This window comes from Cynoglossus semilaevis, chromosome 6 (assembly GCF_000523025.1).
Source record: "Cynoglossus semilaevis isolate Cse_v1.0 chromosome 6, Cse_v1.0, whole genome shotgun sequence".
NCBI lineage: Eukaryota > Metazoa > Chordata > Actinopteri > Pleuronectiformes > Cynoglossidae > Cynoglossus > Cynoglossus semilaevis.
In genome coordinates, this window is record NC_024312.1 from 8,229,132 (window position 1) to 8,254,246 (window position 25,115).

Here is a 25,115-nt window from a genome sequence, read left to right on the forward strand (position 1 = left end):
GTTGTTGATGGGAGGTTAGGCTACCAAATACACTGACTGACTGTTAATATAAATGTTTTTGTTTGGGATATTTATTGGCAAAAATTTTGTGAAATGCTTGGCCTTAAGCATCGACATTTGGAGTTGGAGAAGTGAGTAAAGTACATTATTTACCTGTCTATTGTGATTTGTTCTGATGCCTCCTAGTGCATTTTTCCTTAGTGGAGAATTACCATTTTTCAAAAATGAAATTCATTAGAGTTTGTAACAACACAACTATTCCATCGATCAGTGTAATGTGCCCTCGCATGTCCTCTTCAGATTTTCTGCAAATCAATCTATCAAAAAGTGACACATGATAAACCTTCAGTTCCTCACCTTTAACCACAGCAAAACTAATTCATACCATGTTTCTGGTCTCAGATAAAATCTCATATTAGTCCTGTGTAAATGAATCTCCTGCAGCATCCTTTGTTTCCATACCTGAAAAAACAGTAAAAATAGAAAAAGTGCTTTCATAACAGTGATAAATGTATGTCCTCCCTCGCAATGAGAAACAGCGGGTGCGGCACAAACAAGCCTCTTGAGGTCTGTCTCAGCTGGTATTAGGGCCTTCAAATGAATACAGATCCCAGTTTGAAACAGATCTGACAGGTGTCTAAAGAAGCAGCTGGAGCCACCGTGTATATCCATAAATAGGGATTACAGAGGAGGACTCACATCATTGAATTTTGTGCATATTACATGAATTTTAATGACCTGACTGCTGAATTCTGTGTAATGTAGAAAAAAAGTATCTAGACCATTTGGTTTCTGACTGACCATGCAGATGCAACGTGATTTGAAAACCAAATGTAATCCATCACAGTACATCACATGCTGCACTTCTAAAAATATTAAACTTTTGATGGGTCCCTAAAAGTAAAATAAATGAAAATCTTCAGTCACTGGACACATGCCTGAGAATCAATATCTGTGGAAATAACCAACCCCCCGAAGAGTATATTTAGCCACACACACAACCTGACATCTGTTGTGCTTACAGCCAGAGGGAGACTTGCTTCCCACACCCCTCTGTGTTCAACTTCAAATGGAATCAATTTGCTTTCTGCTGTACAAAGTGGTCTGAGACAACAGACATTCATAGACGAGGCTGATTCTCTAAAACTGCAGAAACTTTAAGGAAAGAGTTCCAAAGTTAGCAAACAAACAGACAACAACAACCAACATAATGCTAGACAGCGTCTCCTCAGACCAGTTTAAACTGCATGCATTTTATACATTTTATAGAACTTCAAGAGCTCTAAGAAATTTGCATTTTTATCCTGTTAATTATTTTGGGAATTAATCTGATTTTTTAAAAATTACGGCATGTTAAGACATGGGCAGAATGACTCTTTTTTTTTTATTCAATGTTTCCAACCTCCGTCCAGTTTTTCTTGCTCTGATACATAGTCAATTATAGGCATTATTTGCACCAACTGCAGGGGCTTCTACCGTTGCTGCTGATAGAGATGATTTTTCAATGCATTGAAAGGGACTGTAAACTGAGACAAACAATTCATCCTAAGGCCAACTCTACATTCTACAAAACACCGTAAAAACCCACCATAAATCACCAACTCGATGAAGCAAAATCATGGATTATAGTTTTGCTCTATCCTTTTTCTCTATTATTAATGACATCATTTGAATTAATCACGAAAGTAAAGGGGTGAAACACATACATCAACCTACTGTTAGTTTTTCTTCTTTTTAGGGGCTACAGTCAAACCAGATCTGAAAAAAGATGGAGAACACCAGAGAGAGCATTTATCAGAGTTTACTGTTAAATCTGTTGTTGCTAAATTAGCACAGGGCAAACAAAGATATTGAGCTTTATGTGAAAATCATTGCATTTTTTACTGATACAAACAGCTGTTCACGTTGCAGATTATCTGCTTGTCAATAGGAGACTCTGTTCTTGGAGGAGAATACACTCCAGTCCAAAAAGAATAAATATTATGTAGAGTTGGCATCTCCACTTTATACTGTGTAATGATATTCATAGCTTTATGTCTGCTGTGGTCCAGTCTGCTTTAACTAATCATTTATTCATCCATGTCTGTTGGAATACTTTCAGACTCCTATATACAGTATATAAATGTTTTGAGAATCAGTGCCAAATAAATGCGTGTTTGTCAATTAGAAACCCTCTTTGTGTTCGGTATCAGAGATAGTACAGTGTTATTCTGCATCATTCTTATCACTCTTATTCGTTTATTTCAATAGACACTTATATAATTCTTAATATGTAACCACACATCTGATTGTCACTATCAACTCAAGAAATGGCTAAACACACAAAACAACTTCAATGTGTCAAGATGATGTCTATACGAAACGGACTTGCTGGATGGCTTGTTTTCAGTAAGTCCATTCACTTTAATCTTCCAGCCTCAGAGCTGTTGAACATTAGTTAAACCTCGTCGTGGCTTGCACTATATCTCACTAAAACTACTGCAGTGTTTGAAATGATAATGCACATCGATGTCTTGCTTTCAGACCGACATTAGACTGTAATCTTGTTCTATTTGCAGTGCTCTTGTCTAATTAAGGAGCCGTATTGACTTGTGTCTCTCTGTCTACATGTTATTCATCAACAGTGTTTGTTTATGCTCATCCATATTTATAGGAATCATATGCATGTCACCAGGGCCGGCCCCCTCCAGATCAATATTTTATGTAGAATTATGAATTACAAATTTTGGTCAGCCCACCAACCTGGTCCATCTGTGTGGCTCATCAGTTTTTTCTTTCCTAGAGATTATGATAATTATCATCTCACTATGTATTCCCTCACCATATTATAAAATTCATTAACTGGGATTAATTAGATTCTTATTTATTTTATGTGCAGTCCATATTCAATTTATTACTCCTTCTAATGTAATGCACTGTCCATAATTCATTAATGAATACTATTGGAGCAAATCCTTTGGCAATCATGTAAAAGGCATTTTAACATGGATTAGAGTTGAAGTCAAGTCAATGGGGGGCAGTAGGGAGGGCTCAAGAGTCATTACTCTTGAGCCGTCAAGAGAAAAGTTGGTTTATTGCCTTAAAATACAAAAGTGATGTTGAATATATATAGCTGTTGTTATCGTTAGTAAATGTAGCTAGCAGATATGTAATAGAGTTATGGCAGGGTCCTTTTACGACAGTTAGACCATTGACTGGCCATTGAATAATTTCTCCTTTGCAGCCGAATAGTCACACGCGCCCTGACTTTTCTGCTGACTTGACACTATTCTAGTATGCACATACAGTTCGGCCCCTGAGGGAAAATAAAACTATCCTCTTCTGACGAGACGTTCCATTAAAGTTCAGTGGCAGGCGTGTCCCCTGTTTTAAATCCATCTTCCGACTTTGTGAGATGTTCTCTGGAACAGAATTTGCACCCTGAAGTGGCTGCTGCAGAAGAAAAGGACATCCTGATGAATATTTATAGCATATTATAATTTTTGGTATGCATACTGTTACAGTGGATACCACTTTAAGTTGGTCCGTGATGAGTTTTTGCCATAGTTTTAAAAGTTTTTTTGAGAGATTCCGGAGCTTATTAAGTTTCAATCCCAGGAAGTGTGCAGCAGTAATTTTCTTCATAGTGCGAGAGATAGTGTAGAGATACTGACATTATAGGATTCATGAGGCTGCATAATTATTGGGTTATAAAACCGTTTGAGGGACTTTCAAATTTTTTTTTTCTACTAGTCGGTTCATTGATAAATATATTTGTTGTTAAGAAGCAGCTCAGTCTGATTCTGAGCCCCAACTTATTTTAATGTAATTGATAATAGACATCAACTCAGATAGACTGTGTGTGTATTTTAGCCTCCCCCCACATAGAAGGGATGACTGACAAGAGGATTCACTCTGGACATTCTGTGGAAAAACCGTGACCAGGTGCTGAGACTGATGCACAAGGTAAACATTCTTGTCATCCATGCTGTTTGGAGAAGAGCGACGAAGGAGAAAAACATGCACGCACATGGAAATTTATCAAGGCCGGCAAAATTATCTACATCATTTTCATTTATCGCGTGACTGATTGATATATAGATTATTGTCCCAGACCTGGTCATATGTTTCTCAACCAATTTCTGGTGATGCCTCCAGGTCTCTTACAGCATGTTAAATGTTTGATGTTGTTTGAAGTTCCTGGTGACTTATATTTCACAGACCTGACAAAAATGGAACTGTGAGACACACTAGCAACAAAATCTTCTCCTTTTCCTGCCCATTCCTGCCCTCAATAGTGATGATACCTAAGATAATCATAATTCTTGCCACGATGTGAGCATATAAATAGAAAAGTAGTTTACTGATATAACAAGTAATGAAATAGGTGAAGTGTGAGGAGGTTTTCTGAAGTTCATTAATGGAGCATATCTCTGGATCTGGGTTTTGGAATTTGTAAAGCTCCATATCAATGTTGTTCTTGACAATGTTGTTTTGGTTCCTTTTCTTTTTTTGTTCCCTTTGGAAGCAGTGGTGAAAAGAACATTTCAATGCATAATGCATGGGTACTTCACCTCCAGCTGTAACTGTGAAGTCACTGAGTTTTTGTACTCTTACTGTATGTGGCAAATATTACATCACTATGACAAGAATGCTAAATGTGACTGGAGTTCAAGTTGGTCTAAAGTTAATTCTTTTTTGTTTGACTGGGATTTGTTGCACTTTAGTATGTAGTACTGGACATTTGAAAATCTGCATCAATGAGAAAATAAATAACTAAGTGGTGGGATTCGTTAGTTACTTACTAAATACAAATAAAAAAATAATCAACCTGGCCATGTTTGTTCACAAATAGACAAAGTCCAAGGTTTCTATAACTCATGACTTACACATCAAAAGGTTTGTAGTAAATACTTACTGATCAGGTGTCTTTGCTCAAGTTGGGGAGGGCGGGGGGGGGGGTCTTTATAAATATAATTCATAGGACAGGTAACAAATAGAAAGAAACAAGACAGGGCAGTCGGGGGATGATTCACTATTGAGGTTTTTTTTTCTTCTTCAAAATTCCTTGCAGAAACACTGATCTCATACCTCAACTCTGGGAGCGTTCTCCGACTTGGGAGTTAAATTTACATCTGTCTGATGTTCTGCTTTGACTTAAAGGACGTCTACTGTTTTATTATTCGGAGTGATAATCACATAATCGTACTTCTGGGTAAATGTATTTGCCACTTACAGCACATGATGTAAACACACCTGACCTGCAACAATGCCTGTGGTTCCATGATCAGTCGCAAGAAAAACAAGACTATAAAAGAGAACCTCTTGATTCCATTCACAGGGTGAGAGACAGAGAGTAATACTGAGGTCTGCTAATGTGATGAGCCCTGAACTTCTGATAAAAGGAATTCGAATGAGAAACCAGTACGTGTTGCTATGGTGTCACTGTGAAACAAAGAAATAACCTTCCCCCGGGGGGCAGAGGGGACTAAAAGCCAGCCATGCATTTAAGCCACTCTACACTGAATCCTGTTGAGAGAAAGGTTCCTCTTGCTGTAAGATCTCAACAGTAAAGTGGAACATTTAATTATTAAGAATATGTGTGCTGTTCAGGGGCCGATAGAACCAAACCCAGTTTGCATCAGCCGGAAACTGTGGTAGAGGCAGTTTGCCAGTTCATCACATGGCCACTTCTAGTACACATTTTGAGCAATTACACACACACACACACATGTCTCTTGTCAACTTAAACACAACATTAGACCTGCTCTGCATTTTCAGGCCAGGAAAAACAAAGGTCCTGCAATAGAGATGACCAAACAGAAGGGTCATCTGCAGCAGACCTCATCCACACTTGTGACCTTCTTGCTTTCAGATAATTGGGCAATGTGCTGAGCAGACACCTTATAAATAGCAATAGGACACAAATTTAGAGATTAAAGCTATTTCCCTAAAAATACCGCATTTGTCACTCCCTAGTCTTTCTGCATGGATATTTCTGTCCTCTCTAAGGTGCTGTGACATCATGGATAAACGTACTGTCACTAAAATAATACTATGGCATGCTGGACAGACCACTGAATAACAGTGAAAGCATTCTTCAATATCTTCCCATCGTGTTATCTGCCTTACTGGCTGATTTAACGACAAGGAAGGAAATCAATCTGCAATATACTGTACTTGTTATTGTGCACCCTATCTTGCTACCCAAATGACCTTTAACCTGTCCTCCAGTTGGCAATGCCAGTGTACAGAAGGTGGTAGATGACCTTCACTATCAGCAAAACACAAACATTGTTCTTTTATAGTGCCATCACCTCATTCACACCACCTGCTCGTACAGACAAGAGCTACAGAGACCTGAACTTTTATAGCTAACCTCAGGCCTGTCTGTACCACTGCAGCCCTGCATTACCAATGGAAACCATTTAAAGGAATAATCAGCAGGTGGTCTTTGTTGTCACTGTAAATGTGGGACTCAGATGTTGCAAAAAAAAAGGCTTTTATCAAGTTTTTGCACTTGACGCCAAAAATGATGCTCAAAACACCCATGGAGCACAGCAAGAGTTTGAAGCCTAAACTATGAAGGAACAGATGCAATGATGGAACTGCAGAGCCTCTGCCAGCAACTTTAAAAAAGCAGGGGTGTGCCAATTGGTCTGCTGAAGTGGCTGGAATGGTAGTGAAATTCAATACAGCTCACAGCACTAAAAAGAGTGCAGACAATAGCTAAATTCAAGGTTCCCACTGAAAATGAAAGAGTGGAATAGATGTAAAGCTGACAAAAACCACGGTGAGTTCACTGGCACTGGCAACAAAAAAACAGGTGGCAAATAATAGCCTAGCATAAAGGTATTAAGAGAGACGGAGCATTTGTTTTTTTCTAGGTATGAGTCATCATTTTGTACTAAGTGTTAATTCCATTGAAGTGTTAATTCCATTGAAGCTTTTAGTTTTTTTGTGTGTACATGAGGCCATATTAATTATCATCAGGTATACAGAAAGTACTTCAGCTAAAACTGTGTATAATTGGAGAAGCATTTTATAATTTTTACTTTTAATGTCCACACTCCTTTTTTGTGTGTATTGTGTGACTTCCTGTGGTACATGTGACTATTGTATTGTGTGTGACAGCCTTTTACACTACTGCCTCTTTGAATAAGGCTCATTAAAGACAAATGTTAACGATTTGATCCTAACACTGTTTAACAACCATCAGATCATACCCATCATTTTACCCATGCAGCCCCAGTGGACCAACCCCACCTATAGCAGCACTCATATATATGGACCACTTTATAGCAGGTAAGGGCTGCTTTCCTGTAGTATTAGTATTTCCATAATGAAAAAAGACTTGTCCTTGCAGTAAGCAATGCTGATACCAGTTTAAAAACTATATCAGGCTAATATGCAATGCTATTAATGTGTACTCCTGGTGACAAAAACCTATTTCCCTAATTTGGAGACCTTTTCTTAAACCCCCTCCCTGTATATTTGATTGTTGCCACATCTGGGAAACAGAAACAGAAACATCCACGTTTCCATTTATTGCCATTTGTGTGCTACAAAAAAAGGATCATCTTTGTCAAATATTGATCCGGGTCTGGAACACGAGTAATCGCATCTACTCTAGGGCACACGTATAGCCCCTGCTATTGGTATCTATAGCCGAGATGTAATCAAATAATTAATAATGACTTAAAATTGTCACATGTTCACAGGACACACGTTTGTTATATGCATGCAATTTTTAGCTTCAAAGCTCCTTCACCTCACGAGAAGCAAAGACATTAACATATAGTGCAGTGGAAGCAGCACTGTAGCTTCAAACATTCATTTCATACACAGTGATTTTTTTTTAATCATATACGCCTGCTGATACAATTTCTCAGACATGAAAAAGGAGCCAGTGGATATTAAAAGTTATACTATCTTTGAAGTGTTGTAATTTTGCACTACAGCAGAAACAGCAGTGCAAAGAAGAGCTACCACGGAGGATAAGAAACGAAACGACATGACATTTGAAAACCCTCATCATTAATTAAATTCACTATCGGCACAATCACTTAAATCAGCCACAAAAGCCATGGGTCAAAAGGGGCTGAGTCATTTGTCCCCCCTGAAATAAAGCCAAAAATATAATCACGCTCTATTTTTTTTTACTTTCACAGTCACTGCAGTTTGGTGGAAACAAAGCTACAATTTTGCATCACACATTCCATCATTTCACAAAACCACTCTTAAACATCACACAGTACATTTCTTTAATTGTTCCCTGCACAAGTGACAAACAATTATTTCCACACAAATACATGACTGACGAAAGACTTTGATTAAAAACAACCAGGCTATATTCAGAGATTTCAGAGAAAACAGACACCTCATTTAAATGAATTATTTGCATCAACCATGTCCCTGGAATCAGGTCTGATTAATTAGTGAAACAATTACTGCGTGTATTCAGACATCTGAAGGTGCAGCAGTGAGACTGTGATAGCCACCCACAGACTCCTGGCCAGCCTCTAATTAGATTTTCAAGTCCAGAAAGTGAGATCGATGACGATCTGCAGCCCTCAACTGACTCCCTTACCCTGAAATACACCAATGAGAGTGATAACAGTAAGATACCATCAATTGTGGTCAGGGATGTCCCCACGCTGCTGCTTGTATTAATCATGCAAAGCCATAATGAAAGCTGCAGGTTCCATTACTGTGCAGAACAGCACCAATCAGTTTGCATAGTGTCCAGACCATGACCAAATTATTGGTTTGATGATTGGCCTTAGAATACCAGAAAATGTATCCTTCAAATAATATCCAAAATGCGTTCTAAATATTATTGGATATTCTAATGGACATCATAAGACATTAAACTAAGGCGAGTGTGCCACTGTTGGCCTGTGGCTCCTGAGAACACGTGCTTCTTGTTAGCCTCTTTGTAATGCACAGAAGAAAATGTAGTCTGTGCCTGAAAAATGCTGTGGACTGTGGTTTAAAAAAAATCATGATTGGTCCATCAGAATAGCATTATAAGTAGATATCAGTTAGGAAACCACAGGGTTTTTTTTTGCACAAAAACCTCTAAAACACTTACACTAAATTATCAGCTTGATTTTTTTACAACTTTATAAATCTGAAGTATTCTTCTGTTACTTAAAAAACAGTACGCACAACCGTCGTCATTAAAATAGCCAGTATGTTTTCACAACTTAATTTGCTGGTAAAATAATTAAAAAGTTGGCGTTGAAGGTTACAGTGTGTCTCCAGTCTCTACTGAGACCTTGTAGAAATCTATAATAATAAACATATATAATCATTCATATATTTTTCGGTGAACCACTAAGTTGTCAGCTGCATGTATTTCACAGTATACTGACAGCTTAATCTAATACTATTTGATACAAATGATACTTTGACAGATGCATATGTTGACAGTGGATCATTCCTCTACAATTGGGGTTTCCAACTGAACAGTTCATTTTAAGAACCCTGCGAAACCACTACACAATCAGTGTGTGAGCGAAGGACCTCACTACAATGATTGCATTATGGAACAACATACCCCTATACTGTAATTACTTCAATTTAAAAAATAAAAAACAAAAGAAATAATGAAACATTAAAGAACAACTGCTATTTAAGCCTCCTAATACTTTCTCTAAAGTAAAAGGACACTGGATTCAGTTGTGTTGCCGTTATAGACTTAGACTTTCTTTATTGTTGAAGATTATGCAGACGATTAGTGGGATGTTTGTCGTCATGGGGCAAACTGTTCACTCTCACATCACCTTCACAACTCAACCTACCATCATACATTGTACACAGCAATGGCATACTATGCATTTTCACCTAGGAATTCAGTGGCGTGCTGCCTGAACAAATCCACATCTTAATTACTTCATTATCTCCATAGAAACCTTCTAATTATGCATAAATGTAGTGAAACAAGCCGTTATATCATAGATAACTCACATTCTACTGTAAATGTAGCCATAATAACGCATTACTAAAACAACAAACCCACGAAGCACATTTCAAACACAGCTGCGACAAACTGATAATAATAATCAAAAACAAAAAATAATAACATACTACAATTACAATTACAAAAAAAAGACAAGACAAGACGCACTTTACTCACCAAAACCTCTTATTAGTTGTACACAAAATCCATTCTCCTCTCTTTCCTTAAAATTAGTTCAATTACTCCGTTGTGCAGATTATCCGTATGTTGCAATTCTAACATCATGTCCTTTTCTATCGTCATCCATGCCAATGCTGAAGTCCAGTCTGTCCTGTCGTCCTTATGGCAGAAGTTTTTGAGAATGTCTGCTTTACCCAAGCAGTGACGAGAGAGAAAACTAAATTTTAGAGCGTGCAAATCGCTACTTTCACTTTCACTGCTAGATTTTGTTTGTTCTTTGACCTTCCAATCAAATCACTTAAATCGCCAACGTAACTGTGGGCCAGGTAGAAGGCCAGTTTGATGCCAACTCAAAATCTGGTTGGTTAAAAAACAACGCCATTGCCATTAATTTTAGGTTCCCAGAACAACTGCCGAATCGAAAGCCTTAAGGCTGATTTCTTTCAACCTGGCAACACATAAGGCCGCAATATGATTGGCTTAAAAAAAAAAAAAAAACTTAACTAGGAGTGCAACCAGGTGAAAAGCTGAGAAGAACGAGAACGAGAACGTAGGATAAAAAAGAATACTCTGTATTGTTTTATTATTTATGATAAATATATTGGAAAAACAAGTCACTGGTTATTATACTGTTTTAGGCCAGCAGAGAAGGCCTTGTGCAGGAAACATTTGTGTGCAATTTAGGTTGCCAAAGAGGGGAAGGCTGGGGTTTAAAAGGACAGTGATTAATAGGGGCTCAGAGGAATCTCTTATAAAATTATAATAAAATTAAAATAACATAAGACATAAAATAATATGACACTAAGTTATTAATTAAACACCTCAAAAATGCATAGTTTTATGTAAAATAGCATTAAAATAATAAAATAATAAAATTAAAAAGCAGCAACCCTGTGTACAATATATGAAGGTGTAACTTCTTTCACAGTCACTGTAGTGATCGTGAATCTGGCATTGTGCTTGCAATAATAATTTTGCCATTACTATTATTGCCTAACCGCTGGGTTCTTTTTTACAAGTAACTCCTAAAGAAATCGCTGCAATTCATGTTTACGTAATAATACTGACTACTAAATATCCATGGGCCTCCAACGGGATTGTTTCACGTAAATTAATTTTACTGTTAAAACCAGTGGTCCACATGACACTAGCCCATGATTACTGGTGAGCCACAAGCACTATAATAAAAAAATGCTTATTCAAAACATACTGTGCCAGTGAAAAATTTAGAGTAAGGAACAGGAGAGAGTTGTAAACGGAGGGAACCACAGACTGTGGGGTATCAGTTATATTCAAACCACAGATAAATGAATAAAAGTGACTGTGAAAACACATTTTATGATTTGAAAGTGGACTCTGTATATTCTGTGTTATTCTCCTATGTATTTAAAAAAAAGGCTGTAGCAGCACAGTGCAGTCACCGGAGAGAAAGCCTGAGTTTACCATCCGGCCACTCTGAGAAAAAGATGTTTGACTCTGGCAGAAAAAAAGAGCTGCAGTCATCTGAATCCAAAAATGGACAATTTATTAGAAATGTCAAACCAATACTGTGGTGGCTTTTCCCCAATTTCTGTGTGTGTATAAGGTAAGTGTGGAGGGTAACTCACAATTGTACTTCTCTATATCCAAATCTCATCAAATATACAGTTAGCATAAAATACATTTTTTATTTTGACATATCTTACATTTTATGTATTACAATATTCTTATTTTGCTTGTTGTTAAAGATTTGATTTTCTGTTGTTGTTCATTCCAATTAGGTAAAGTCCTTTGCTGCGTGTTCTAATTATTCATTTCTGCTTAAAGCATCGCCAGTACCAGACAATGTTGATGCTGTTCGGCTCTGTGTTTTAAATTACGTCCCCTTGACTGATTGGGTTTGTCACCTCTGCAATTGGTCTACCTTCTTTGACTGATGACTTTGTCTGACCACTTGTCCAAAGACGTGTGCTGCAGGTCATAAATTATGTAAACACTTTTTACAACATTTTTACTCCAATTGTTCTGCTTATCACAGGGATGAAGTAGCAGCTGTAGGATCTGAAATTAAATTAAAGATTGGCATTTCGAGTAAACAAATGACAGTTGGCAAGGGTCACAAAAGGCTGCACAATTTTGCAGCTGAATGACTGCATCAGAGGAAAAGACTATTTTGCCATATGTTTAACAGCTATCACACAGTGGCTGAAAAATTGGCAATTTTCTTTCAGGTCTATTTTGTTCAAATCTTAACAATATAGTGGAACATTATCCCATAATATGAAATGAAGCACTAAAACGTATGGGCTTAGAGTTGAACCAATGTACGCTTTGATCAGAACCTTACAATTGATTTAGCATTAACACATTCAAACACAGTAAAAGTAAGATGTTAATTAGGTTATCCGCCAGTCGAAGACGTTGCCTTCACTATCCCTATGGTGAAAAAGTTCTTTTACAGGAACATGACATTCAGATTGTGCTCTCGCTGCTGTGTCGGTGGCATTGGAATATAAACAGTACATAATCCAACAGCATGTGGACGTGTTGAATGAATGGGTGAATGGAGAAACTGCAGCGTAAATCATGTGTTGTTGGTGTCAAGGTTTGAAAATATGTTGAAAATGCATCACATTATCTTTTGATTTTCCATAACACTGTCTGACTGTTTCGCACACTGATGTTTCGTGTGTGTGTGTGTGGTTTTTTTTTTTCACACTTTCACGGCTGCATTTCTTTCATTCTCCGTTTACTTCGCCACTTCCTGCATCAGAGGTGAGAGGTGTTAATGAGCATGCACCAGCCACCGCCACCTCATAACAAACACTAGAACACAAAACCCATCAACACTGTAATACTATGTGTGCACAGATTTGCTGGTAATTATACCCTGTGGATGTCCCTGAGTTCTCCACTCCCAAAATCTCCCAGTCATCCTGTCCTCCTACCCTGCACTGAGTTACCCACCCTCTCTTCACTGGAGAAGGGAAAACCACCGAGATCCTGAGTACAGGGGGAGGGAGGAGGGGGAGAGGATGATGGTGGACCAATTAGAGGAAGAAATACATACCACAGGAGACTGCTGTTGTCGGCCCAGTAGAGTAGTGCCAGGTGTTGTTTTTCAACCCTGCTATGAAAGCTTAGCGATGTGGCAGCATGGAGAGAGAAAACACTACTGTCTTCTAGCTGCTTGTTGAGGAAATTGTTTTTCTTTTTATTTCACTTGGAGAACAAAGAACTGTAATGACACATGCCGATGTTTTTCCTCGCCATTGCAGCAGAAAGTTCACAAGAACACCGCAATGAAAAAGAAACAGAAACGTTTCATTATCAGGTCACAAATCCTACCTTATGGCTTCACAGTTTTGGTTTTAAAGTCAGATTGACGGTGCTGATTTCGTAAAATATCCCTCCATCGAGACAAAAGATGACACTAATGGCAGTGTGAGAGGTGTTTTCCTTTCATCAGCCTCGGGGAAACTTTCAGGTGGCAAAAAGGCAGTGGTGTTACCATGGCAACCACCGCTCTTTCAACTGTTTCTTGAAGGTTCTGACAGATGTGTTAAGCCTTCTGGGCAGTTGGAAGGCAATGGTCATACCCTTAGTTGTTTTCTGTTGGTAAGCTTGGATTTCACTTTGCTGAAAAGAAAAAAGAAGGAGCAACAACAAGAATCAGTAGAAGAAAGTGAAGCAGGAAGTAGGACAGGGAGAGAACATGATCACTCGCCTCCCTTCTGTTGCTCCTGCTGTGTAATCAATGTGACATTATAGGTGGAAAGCTTTGGTAACTTCCACTGCCAACAGGCCCCAGAGCGAGCTGCAGGGATCGCAGGATGACAGAGAAACCCTGGCTCAGGGACTTGTGATGTTCTCTCTCCGTCCATTTCAGGCTCGCACAAGCCACAACTTGGACACACAGCTCTTGGACTGATCCTTGGATCATTTTCAGTAAACAGTATTTCTGTTTAACTCTAAGGCTTTTTTTTTCAAAGAACATGCACATAAAGAAACAATTGATTAATGCTTCTTTCTTGCTCTTTAGGAACATGACATTTGCCGCTTTAAGGGGTAGTTTGGGTTTTTGATATGTGGTCTTTTAAGATTCTGACAGTAAATGCTGGGGAAAGAAACCAGTCAGAGACATGGTTCAAACATGGCACCAGCGGGGATGGAAAAAAAACAGATTTTTGTTGTATGAAAGGCTCTACTTTTAAAATATTCCAAGGCGTAAGCATATTCCATGAAAAGAAGCATGTTTGTTTGACATATGCGTCCAACAGGGAACCAAAAAACTAACACTGTTTAAACTGCTGACCCATCCAAAGGGTGCCCCCAGACTCCAAGATCCTATACCAACACATAAACCTAAAATGTGTTCTTAATTCAGGTCTAAAATATTCTACAGGCTGTTTCTTCAGAGAATTCTGCAGGAAATGTTCTGACCCCGACCTCAGACTGTAATCAACTTTCTTTCATCTTCTTTCACTTTTGGTAAAAGAAAATAAATCTGATTGAAAATCTGATGAGAAGCTTCACCAGTTTTAACAGGTTTCCATTCGTGTTTGGGGGTTTGATTGAGGATTGAAAAAAACTGCTCACAAAAAACTAAAAAAACAAACCCCATATGTCAGCTCTACATGAACACATCTTGTGTGATGACGTATTCTGGTGCAGGCAGAGGTAAACACAACAAGTACTGGATTTATATTCACACAGGGAGCGCCACCATATGTACAGTAGTGTACTGTACAGGACGCCTCCCTCTCCTGGCTCCACAGTCTCATTACCCCTGCTGAATGTAACATTGACTGAACGTCGGTGTTTTATTGCATATTGAACTCGCTCTGACGTTGCTGCAGTGAAACTGTTGCAGGCTGCAGACTGACAGAAGAGGCCCGTGTTAACTTATCAACATCCTGGTCTCTCCTGTATCTTTGCAGCAGCTTTTACATCTTGAATTGCTCGGTGCCAGATGCCAGGCATTTGCCCATCTGTTGCAGTTTGCCAGCTCAGCTTTAACCCCACTTGATGTGACAATGTGCGTCCTTGATTTTAACAGCACATGCTTTATTTCCACCACTAAAGGTCACCAACTGTACCGCATGTGCCAGCTCCCCTGCCAGGGTCTCTTCTGTGTGGACACATTCCCACTGATGTCTCTCCACCAAAGACAAAGCAGCACTGACAGACCAAAAAAACCTGCCCTTCCATCTCCATCCATCCATCTCCAGGGGGTGATGCTGCTGCTGGTGGAGCTGCTGAGGTGTGTTCCGCTGCACATGTATCTGATTATGGAGTGTAAAATCATGTGTGACAGGAACTGTGTATTTCCCACTGCAAATATAATCTAAATTGGTGCTCAGTGACTTGTAACGCTGTCATCAATCTGAATTACAGGTCATGAATGTTTGGCTGTGTTTTCATTTTTACTGTATTATGTGTGTATGAAGCTCAATCCTGTCACCTCATATAACAATAATTGATATTCATGTTTAGGGTGGTGAACAGTATACCATGAAAATGTCACTTTTTCTAGCTAATGTCAAATCAAACCTGTCTATAAGAAGTTACAGTGTTAAATCATGTCATTCAAAAACAAACAAAAAAAACCCCATAATATTCTCCACTTAATGACTTAAAGTAAAGAACGAACATACGGCAGTGCTTTTGAGGTAGAGCAATTTGTATTTTACCCAGGCTTAATGTTATTGTTTTAAACAAATGTGAATATAATCTTTCCAGCTCTATTTATTGAGCATTACTTACAAAACAAAAGAAAAGAAGAGAATACAGTTTGGGGCAACATCCTTGATCCTTGATCATGAACAATGTGTTTTACACAATAAAATCGGCATTATTGTATTGTACATCATATTCCTGTAACGTCTTGTATATGAAAAAAGAAAAAGAGAAAAGAAAAAGAATCCTCCTTCAACTTCCTGCTGTACGGAAATGAGAGACTTCCATTCCTAGAATGACAGATGTGAGGGCTTGTTTGTGTAGAATCATCAGTAAACCGAAACAAGAGACACGACTTCTTCAAGTTCTTAATATGAGAGAGTCCACCAGCTGACCAGCCACTGATGCATCAGGTGTCATCCAATGCCAGAGAAGTCTCATTAGATGTATGTAAATAATACACTGCCTACTAAGAAAAATAAGAGATGAAGAGAAGACTGCTCAGTGCTTTCAGAAATCTTTAAGACCTATGACTCAGCGTGACGATGGCAGAGTTCAGTCAGAGTCAATCACAGTCTGACATTTGAAATGCCTGAAGCCTATTATTTTTGGGCTTGCAGCTCTTATGTCTCTTATCCACTGTTTGATAGGAAAACAAACTTGGTTTTGAGCTACCGGTAAGTTTTTATTTTCTTTTTTTTTTTCAGAGATGTTTTACTGATATAAAATACCTTACAAGAAATAACACTCACCTATGCTGTGTCTAAATTACATAATCCATAATTTGTTGTCTTTTGGACTGTGAGACAGACAGAGTAGCAAGAGAACAGGAGAAAAAAACAAAGAAAAACAAACAAACAACAAAAAAAAAAGATTGACTCTTTAGTTTTATTCTAAAGTAATTGTTTACTTTTGGATTCAAATAGCCTCCTGTTAATAATTAAAAAAAGTGGTTGGTGTCCTCACTCTGGTTTGGGTTGACCTCAAAACCAATTCTAGGTTTTGGGAAGTACACAAACGTAAATACTTGTATTGATATTGGTTTGCAATAAATGTCATCAGGAGAACCCAACTTACTACCTCAGCTCAGTGCTGCCAATGCCTTCCTACTATAGTATCATGCTTCAAACATGGAGTACACAACCTTCACGTCTTTTATCTAGACGCAGGTTTTTTACTCTCTAAAAAAACCCAGTTCAGAGTGAGTGAGATACTACAAGTATTTCATGAGAAAAGTACGAGGCAGAAATCCTTCTTTTACTCCTGTTTTGAATCTCACAGGTTATTTTCCTTTCCGTAATTTGCCCCACTTCTGAAAAGTGACGTCAAACTTTATATGTAGCTTGTCTAATGACTCAAAACTTAAATTTGTGTTTTGGTCACAGCAGATTTTTTAAACACCTAATTATACAAAATTATCAGGTGATGTTATCTGCCTAATTTTAAATGGTGTTTTTTGTGTGCACGTACTTATAATAGAACTTTACTACAGACCTCCGTGTAATGACTCATTATCTACATTATCTACAAAACCAAGAGTATCTAATATCGGGCAGAAAATACGGCGTGTTCCACATTTGTTCTACACTGTGCTATTATCAAAAATGTCGATGGCTGTTGAGATTAAGGATCTGCAAACGAGGTCTGTTCTACTTTGGAGGAGCAAATAATGGAGTGTTCTGATTACTTTGTGGTGACGCTTTTACCCTAAATCCAACATTTTTTTTATCAACGGCACAGAATAGCACACGGCAGTCAGGTTTTTTTTTTGTTTTCGGGGCCTTCGAAATACTTCAGCAGATGATGGCGTATGTCCTCCATTCTTTTAGAAGTTTCTCAGAAGTGCTCTTCAGTAGATGATCCCTTGTCCTACAGAAGATAAACTCTCATCAGTTTTCACTCAACTTTACACTTAAACACTACCATCGCCATCAAGTGGCTTCACTGATGGAAGAAAATTGTTCCAGAAGAGCTCCCTATCACCGGGAGTCACTCCAGTGACGATAAAGGTGGAAACAAACGGAACTCGTATCAAGTGTTTTCATAATATTAACTCTAACCAGAGGCTGTGTGATTGGTCGTACTGCAGCTCCTTGTCCCAGGCTTGACTACAAACCTTCAGCTGCAGTAGCAGAAGCAGAGACATGCTAGACATCAGCGAAGCTGAGTGTAGCTCAGCTGCAGACTAGCATCACAGCACATGCAGCTGTGCCAGTGTTTGTCAATGATAAATGAACGAGAGTCATCACCTTGGGAGTAGATAACTTTGTTAAACAAGCCAAATAGTCTTAAAGGAATAGTCACTACCCTAGTTATTGGTTCTTCTTTTCACGGCCCCTTGACAGCAGTAGCATCTTAAGGCTGGGACCTGGCCAAGGCGGCAGAGTCTCTGCCAAGTAGCAGCAGCAGCCTGAAGAAAAGACTTTAAAAACTGAAGGACAGAGAGCTGATGGAAAGAGTTTATTCTTTGAAATCCACAACAGAATCAAGAACTGCTGGTCCAGCCCTGATCATTTCCTTTAGTGTCATATTTAGCAATGCTAGCTCGTGACACACTGAAGGACATCCATTCTTCTTGGCAACCCACACAGGTTTAAAAACAAATAAAAGCTTCCAAATATTTTCTGTCATTTTAACTACAACATTAAAAATATTGTCCAGAAACTAGAGTAACAGTATATTTATTTTGTGGATTTACACAGAATAAAGTTGACATTAAAAATATTGTCCAGAAACGAGAGTAACAGTATATTTCTTTTGTGGATTTACACAGAATAAAGTTGATATGTACCAAAAATAAAATCAAGAGATTTTCTTAGATAAACTACAGCAGTGGTTCTCAACATTTATCAGCCACGAAGCCTGTGCCAAATATTTCGTTGGCCAAAAACTTGCTTACAGTACAAAGCACTTTTTCTCGGAATACTGTCGATGTCAACAAAAAGCCCTGTGTCATCAGTTGTGATTTATAAAATGTTAACAGATCAGACACTGAACGTGAATGTGAAATGGATGTTCATTTATGTCAATCTTTTTAAACATATTCTTCTGAGTAATGACGGGCACAAAAATAATACTCTTTTTGTTAATCCTGTCTTTAAACGAACCTCCATTTGCTCAATATTTGATTTAAATTATGGTGGACATGACAAAAGTTCCCATCTTAGTCCATAGAAATGTAATGGTCTTTACTATGTTGTTACGCAATTAATGTACAAAAAAATAATGTAGTATTAATGGCTATAAATAGATGTAATTTATCTTCCCCTGAAAATATGTGTTTTTACTCCCGTGGATGTTTTATACCGTAGTACCACCCTCCATTTTTGGAACTTCTATGTTTGGAATATTTATGATAAACTTGGCGGTGACTTCTGGCAATATTCAATTTCTTGCTCTCAGCTTTTCTCATATTGCTAAATTCCCTTCTTGGCAGATTCACCGAACCCTGATATAAATTCTCCTTATTTATCTGTTTGTTTTGGCTGGAAATAATTGCCTCCACTTGCCAAAATCCTAGTCTGCTCTCTTGGAGTAGGCACCCATGTGACATTTTATTCTCCCACAGGCTTGCACGTGTCCATGATAAATTAGCTTAATGCTGTGCAAATATTAATCACATTGTCACCACCACTGAGCAGGGAAGCAGTTTAGTACTGCAGCCACTATGCAGCCTCATTCATCAAACCCCGGAGCTTTCCTCCTATACCAGCCCTTCTGCTTGCTGTCTCCAAAACACAAGCTGTTCCCACCCAGCCTCCTACAGCCACGACTGCTGTCAATGGGGTCTCCGGTGGTACGTTTAGCCTCGGTTTGACCATTCCACCAAGCCCTGTAGTTATGTAGTTTGGCAGAGAGAAACAAACAGCAAAGTGAGATTTGGTCAGCGGTGTTTGGGATGTAAGTGGTCAGTGATGACAGAGTTTTGAGGTAGTTTAACAAAAGTGCAGAGCAATGTGTGCAAACTAATATTTAAAAGTTAGAGAAGAGAGTAAAGTGGTAGGTGACGATAAAAATCTGAATTTATCATGGTAAATATTGAACTTGTATTTCTCTTATGCCATATAAAATTTAATTATGAGAATGAAAGCTGACGCTTTTGTTGCATAGTCTTTATTGGTCCTCTGTGCTCCAATTATGCAGAAATTGTTATGGATTGAATTTCTCCAGTTCTGTGTCTATAAAGGTAACGGAACTGTGTTTAAAATACCACAATGATTAAAGAATACATTTAAAATTGATGGTACAGTTGAAGTAATAAACATTCGACTTGAATATATTTTTTACACATCCAGTAAGATTTATTCTTTTATGATATAAGTGAGTAAATACCACTGAACATTCTTGAGACTTAAGCCACTTGATGGCAGAGACTGATTTAACACTGTTAATATATTTATTGAAACATGGAAGTAGTACTACTTCATTAAAGTAGTTTTTTACTTATCTTACCTTCTGTTTTGTTTTTGTTTTTTTGATATATGTGGCAACAGTGTCTTTTTTGAAAACCTTTGTTTTAATAGAGAAGAAAACAAGACTATAAGAATTTTCCTGTCTTCACTGGGGTTAGGGTTGAGCCTCAGAAACACATGGAACGTCACCATATTACCCACAGAGCTTTGTCACTTTGTCAAATCTGTTTTCCATTTCATTATTATTATTATTTTTTAACATATCTGACCTTAATAGTATCGGCACTGGCCGTACAAAAATGAAAATACTTGTAATAACATTTGATTGTGAAAAATAGCATCTGGTCAACCCTAAATTGAAGCTTGGTGTGGTGAGGTTTGGATGACCATCAGCCCGGTAGCTCGAACTAAGAGGTTCTGAAACTACAATGGCTTTGATTTCTTTTAGATATTCCACCTCCACACAGCCATCAGGCGTCTGCAGTTCTAAACAAAACGTGTAGATGAAGTGCAGAAGCCAGTTGGACACTTTAACTAGTCCTTCACCTCCTCTGTTGTTAAGTCATTGAGCAAATTTTACCTTGAAAAACCTTCAAAGTCTTGATATATGGAGGCAATCACACAGGCAGGCCATTTTACTTGAACATTCAATTAGTGCTAGAAAGACTTGAAGTGGCAGAAACTGTGAAGGTTGAAAGTGTAGCCTGATTAAGGCAATTTTCTTGGACTAAATTTGCCTTACCTGACAGCAGGGCAACAGTAAAGCGATTCGCAACTCATGTACAAGTCATTCCGTTCTGAGTGTGTCAGTACCAACAGAAATAAGGGTTACACATATGGTGTAGCAAGCAGACATTAGAAACTGTTTGATAATGTGCTACAGTAGCAATTAAACCTTCAACCATTCGCCCCCAGCCACATACCGGTTTCCTCCCTAAGTTTGCCCTATTTTATGAAATCATGGAACAGGCGCTCATTTGTGTGAACCGTGGGGAGTGCTTCATTCATTAGTGGGCAGCAAGGTGACCTTCAGATGGCTCTTGTTTCTCTTGGGATCTGAGACTAAGAAAAGATGTAAGAGACAAAAGGATTAGGATTTGTCAGCATAAAAACTGTGAAAAGACACAACATAAGATTGTTTGGTGTTTTTTTTAATTTACAAAAGAATAACAATTAGTTCAAACAATATTTTTTATTAGTAATTTATTACACATTTTCTGTGAGCCCATTGGGTCGCAACCCCAAGGTTGAAAACCACTGAGCTTTTTTTTTTTTTTTTTTACTGCAAATGCTAGTAAAATCTCTGCATCCATTCACTGCATCCATTCTTCTTAGCCATGTAATAATTATGCCTCCGGGAAATTACACATGCAAAAACATCCTGCTTGAACAATTGCACTTTTTTTTAATACACTTTATTTTTATTACACTTTATTAGTTTTTAATGTTACAATTATTCACAGTTTCCTTATAGCGGTACAGTTAATTGCACATTTTAGGCTTCACTTAATTGAGGTCAGTTATTATAACACTGTGTTAAATAAAAAAAAAATTCTGTGTTGTTGCACATAACTGTGGAACCAATTAATATATTACTAGTAAAAAATATTTTAATGTTTAAGTTAAGAAACTGTTTCATATACTTATTGGATGTGCAAGAAAATGTTTAATAAAATTAAACATTTAAAACATAAAAAAGATGAAAAGAGTAACTTTTGTATTACAGACCAATTGAGTGACAACATAATCCCAGGAGAATAAAAACATTAAAGAATGACCGTTTTACCATCAGGTTTATATATTTGTGCACAGAAAACATGTCGATGTTTGTACAGGCAGTGATGTGACAGAATGTTGTTGCTCTGCCTGTCTGTCCTTCACATGTCCATGTGCAAAGGTTCATTAATTGGTTAGGATGTGTAAAGATAAAGAGAGTAGACTCCATCTCAGAGAGACTCCATTTCACACCTCCCCAATGTTTTACCTCCTCCAACTCCCCCTTCGCCAACTACATTACTGAACTTTCCATATCCAAATAGAGTCAGGCCCCCTTAATTAGATTGCTTTCTCACCGCATTTCTAATATATGACTAATTACGGGAAGAACAAAAAGGGAAGGGGAGGAGGGCCAGCCTTGCAGCCGACTTGAATGGCTGTGTTCATTACAGGAGACGGTCCGTGGATCAGTCAGCGGGAGTCAAATGAGATTAAAAAGGAGGAAAGACAGTTCTGGCAGCTTCGCTGTCATCTATGGAAAGTCACATTTCATCGGGGAAACAATATTACACGATGGTGTGACTATTTAATTTGGTTTTGGTGGTGAAAATTGTAATTGCGCCATGTCAAATAATCAGGTCTCTGATGAAAGTTAACTTTTTGGAGGACCAGTGAAAGATTAGGAAACCTGCTGTGATTAATAATAAAAAATGTTTTTTTAAAAACATTTGTCCAGACAATGTGTCCACTGTCCATCATCATTCATACCACGTCGATCTGCCTGGTAGAATAAATAAAATGTTTTCCAGCCCATACTCAGCTCCTCTGCTCTGTACTGTATATAGTCATTCTAGGGTGAGACAGAATTTATTCTGTTGGAGAACACCATAAAAGTCCATGACATGAAGTGAATAACAGACTCTCCTACAGCCCACTGGGAGCTGAAGTTTTAAGAGTGCCATTTTGGAAAGTGAGGCATTCAGGCAGCTGTCACTCTCATATTTATTCCCACTATGGTTTGTCTATCGTATGAAAATACGAAACAGAAATAACAACAGAGGTTCGTCTCACTATCCGAGGTAAACTATTATCGCCTGTGACAAATAACATGCCCATTCAAAAAAGTGGTGCGAGGGCCACATGTGGCCCAGTGATTGGTTAAAGGTGAAATGACAGAAACTGTGAAAATTAAAGTCACTCATTTCTCTCATCTCTGCTGAAGAACAGACCAACTCTCCTACTAGTTAGTAGCCTAGCAACATGAAACAACCAATACAGCACTTGTGAGTTTTGAAGCTTCGGGAACATTGCATCATGTTCCCCAAGAATTTACGAGTAATGTCTGTTGACTTGGGTCGCGAAGGTTTGTGACTTTTAAAATATGGGTCCCCAGAAAGAAATGTTTGGGAAACACTATGTTACAAGTCAAATGTGTTGTTTCTACTTCAAAAACAGTCAACAACATCCCTGACTGGCCAATTAGTGAGCGACATCTTGTTTAGCTCACCAGCGGCTTTATTATATATGTAGCCTCCAATGAAAACAAGGATACACGTTTCCTCCAGATTATGAAACAAGTGTTGTTGGTGTGAAGGCAGGGTGACTTGAGGAGAAGGTTCGTTAAGCTTGGGGGAGTTTGGGTGAGGAAGCATCCTGCTGATTCAGAGGCTCATCCAGTGAAGTCAGAGCCAGAGGAGCCTCATGGCTTCAAGGGTTTCAGAAACAGAAAGGAGAGGGGGGAAAAAATCAATAAGCCTGCAACATGAGCATCACAGAGCTGTACACATGCTAATGATTCTACGGCCTCAGCTGTACCTGTGTCACAGCCTGTGTAAATTAACTTCAACTCCAACAAAAAGGCTTCTGATGGAGGCAGGCAAATGAAGACTATTATTTTCACACCACAGGGAGCCATAGACCAGAAGAACTCAGTAGATTTCAAATACCCAGCATTGATAATCAGGCTCTAACACGTGGTAATTATCCTGCACTTCATACCGAGTTTTTACTGCTGAGTTGCCATGAAAACATTAACGTGGCATATAAAGAAACTAAATGACACGCAAACTGAAATCTACAGATGGGTGATCTACTCCAACATTTTCATGTGGTAAAAAAAAATGACAAGAAGAAAGAATTAGTGCAACCATGCAATTTACATATTTTTCTCCTTGGTCCATGCCATAAACATGCCATCCAACCAGGACGTAAATGTGTTCACTTGATCAGCACTTCCAGGTTAGACCGTGGCAGCTGGTGTTGAGTCGTAGGGATTCATTATTGGAAGGTGAGGCGGGCGGTGGAGGTCCTCATTAATTTAAGATAAATTGCTAAGAGAAGGATTTTTTTTTAAACATTATATTCCAATTAGAAATGACACGCAGTAGCAGTGCTTTTGATTTGGTCAGGTTTGGGGATGTGTTATGTCACAAATCCAGTCAGAGAATGCAAATGTGACAATAACTTATTTTCTTTAAAGGATTACCTGGAATACTTTGTTATTATCTGTGAACAGTTTTGTTGGTTCATGTGACAGAGCTTCCCTTCATCCATGTTTTCCCCCCTGTAACATGTAAACTGTAGGCTGTAGATAAGGCCTTATCGACATCCTTGGAATCTGTGTTCTATAACAACATCTTTGTTTGCTCCAAGGTAGAATGCTCATTTTGGTGACTGGGTTAAACTGGGATACAATGTGTATTGTCTACTAGGCTGTTGCAGCACATGATGCAAGTGTTTCCATCTTAGCTTAATAAGCACCACTGGCTGTTAGCAGTGATGCTACATTTCTGTTTTAAATCCTACTTCAGAATTTCTCAGCTGAAGCAGATAGCAGTCAATGAAGCTGTTAGCAACAGTCACTAAAGACGTTGGTCTAAGCTACAGATTTAGAAAGATTTCTCTGGTTTACATTTGATACCGAGAGCTTTTTCTCCAACAGCAGCAACGGCTGTAAACAACAAGCAATGGTGAACTGTTGAGAGGGAGGAGATGGATGGAGGTGAGAGACACCCAGACCGATGAGGTACATGTGGTGCTGTAGGCTGTCGCGCCACCATGAAAATGAAGAATGAGAAGTAACAAGCCATGCTGCAGGGAATGGTCTATAACACCAAGAAAATATACAAGGTCTTAAGACCACAAGAGCTAGGAGTGGGAGAGCGGTCAACAACAGGCAGGAGAGACTGTCCTCGTCCCCCACAGAC

The 25,115-nt window shown here is 38.4% G+C and overlaps 1 long non-coding RNA gene across 2 annotated transcripts in view; it reads right to left on the minus strand.

Moving 5' to 3' along the window:
- Positions 1-11,198, minus strand: part of LOC112487115 (uncharacterized) — a 63,858-nt gene extending 52,660 nt beyond the window's left edge. For both annotated transcript variants that reach the window (XR_003049901.1, XR_003049902.1), the window contains exon 1: positions 10,121-11,198. This is a non-coding gene — a long non-coding RNA (uncharacterized LOC112487115). The remainder of the gene's footprint in view (positions 1-10,120) is intronic.
- Positions 11,199-25,115: the final 13,917 nt, after the last annotated feature.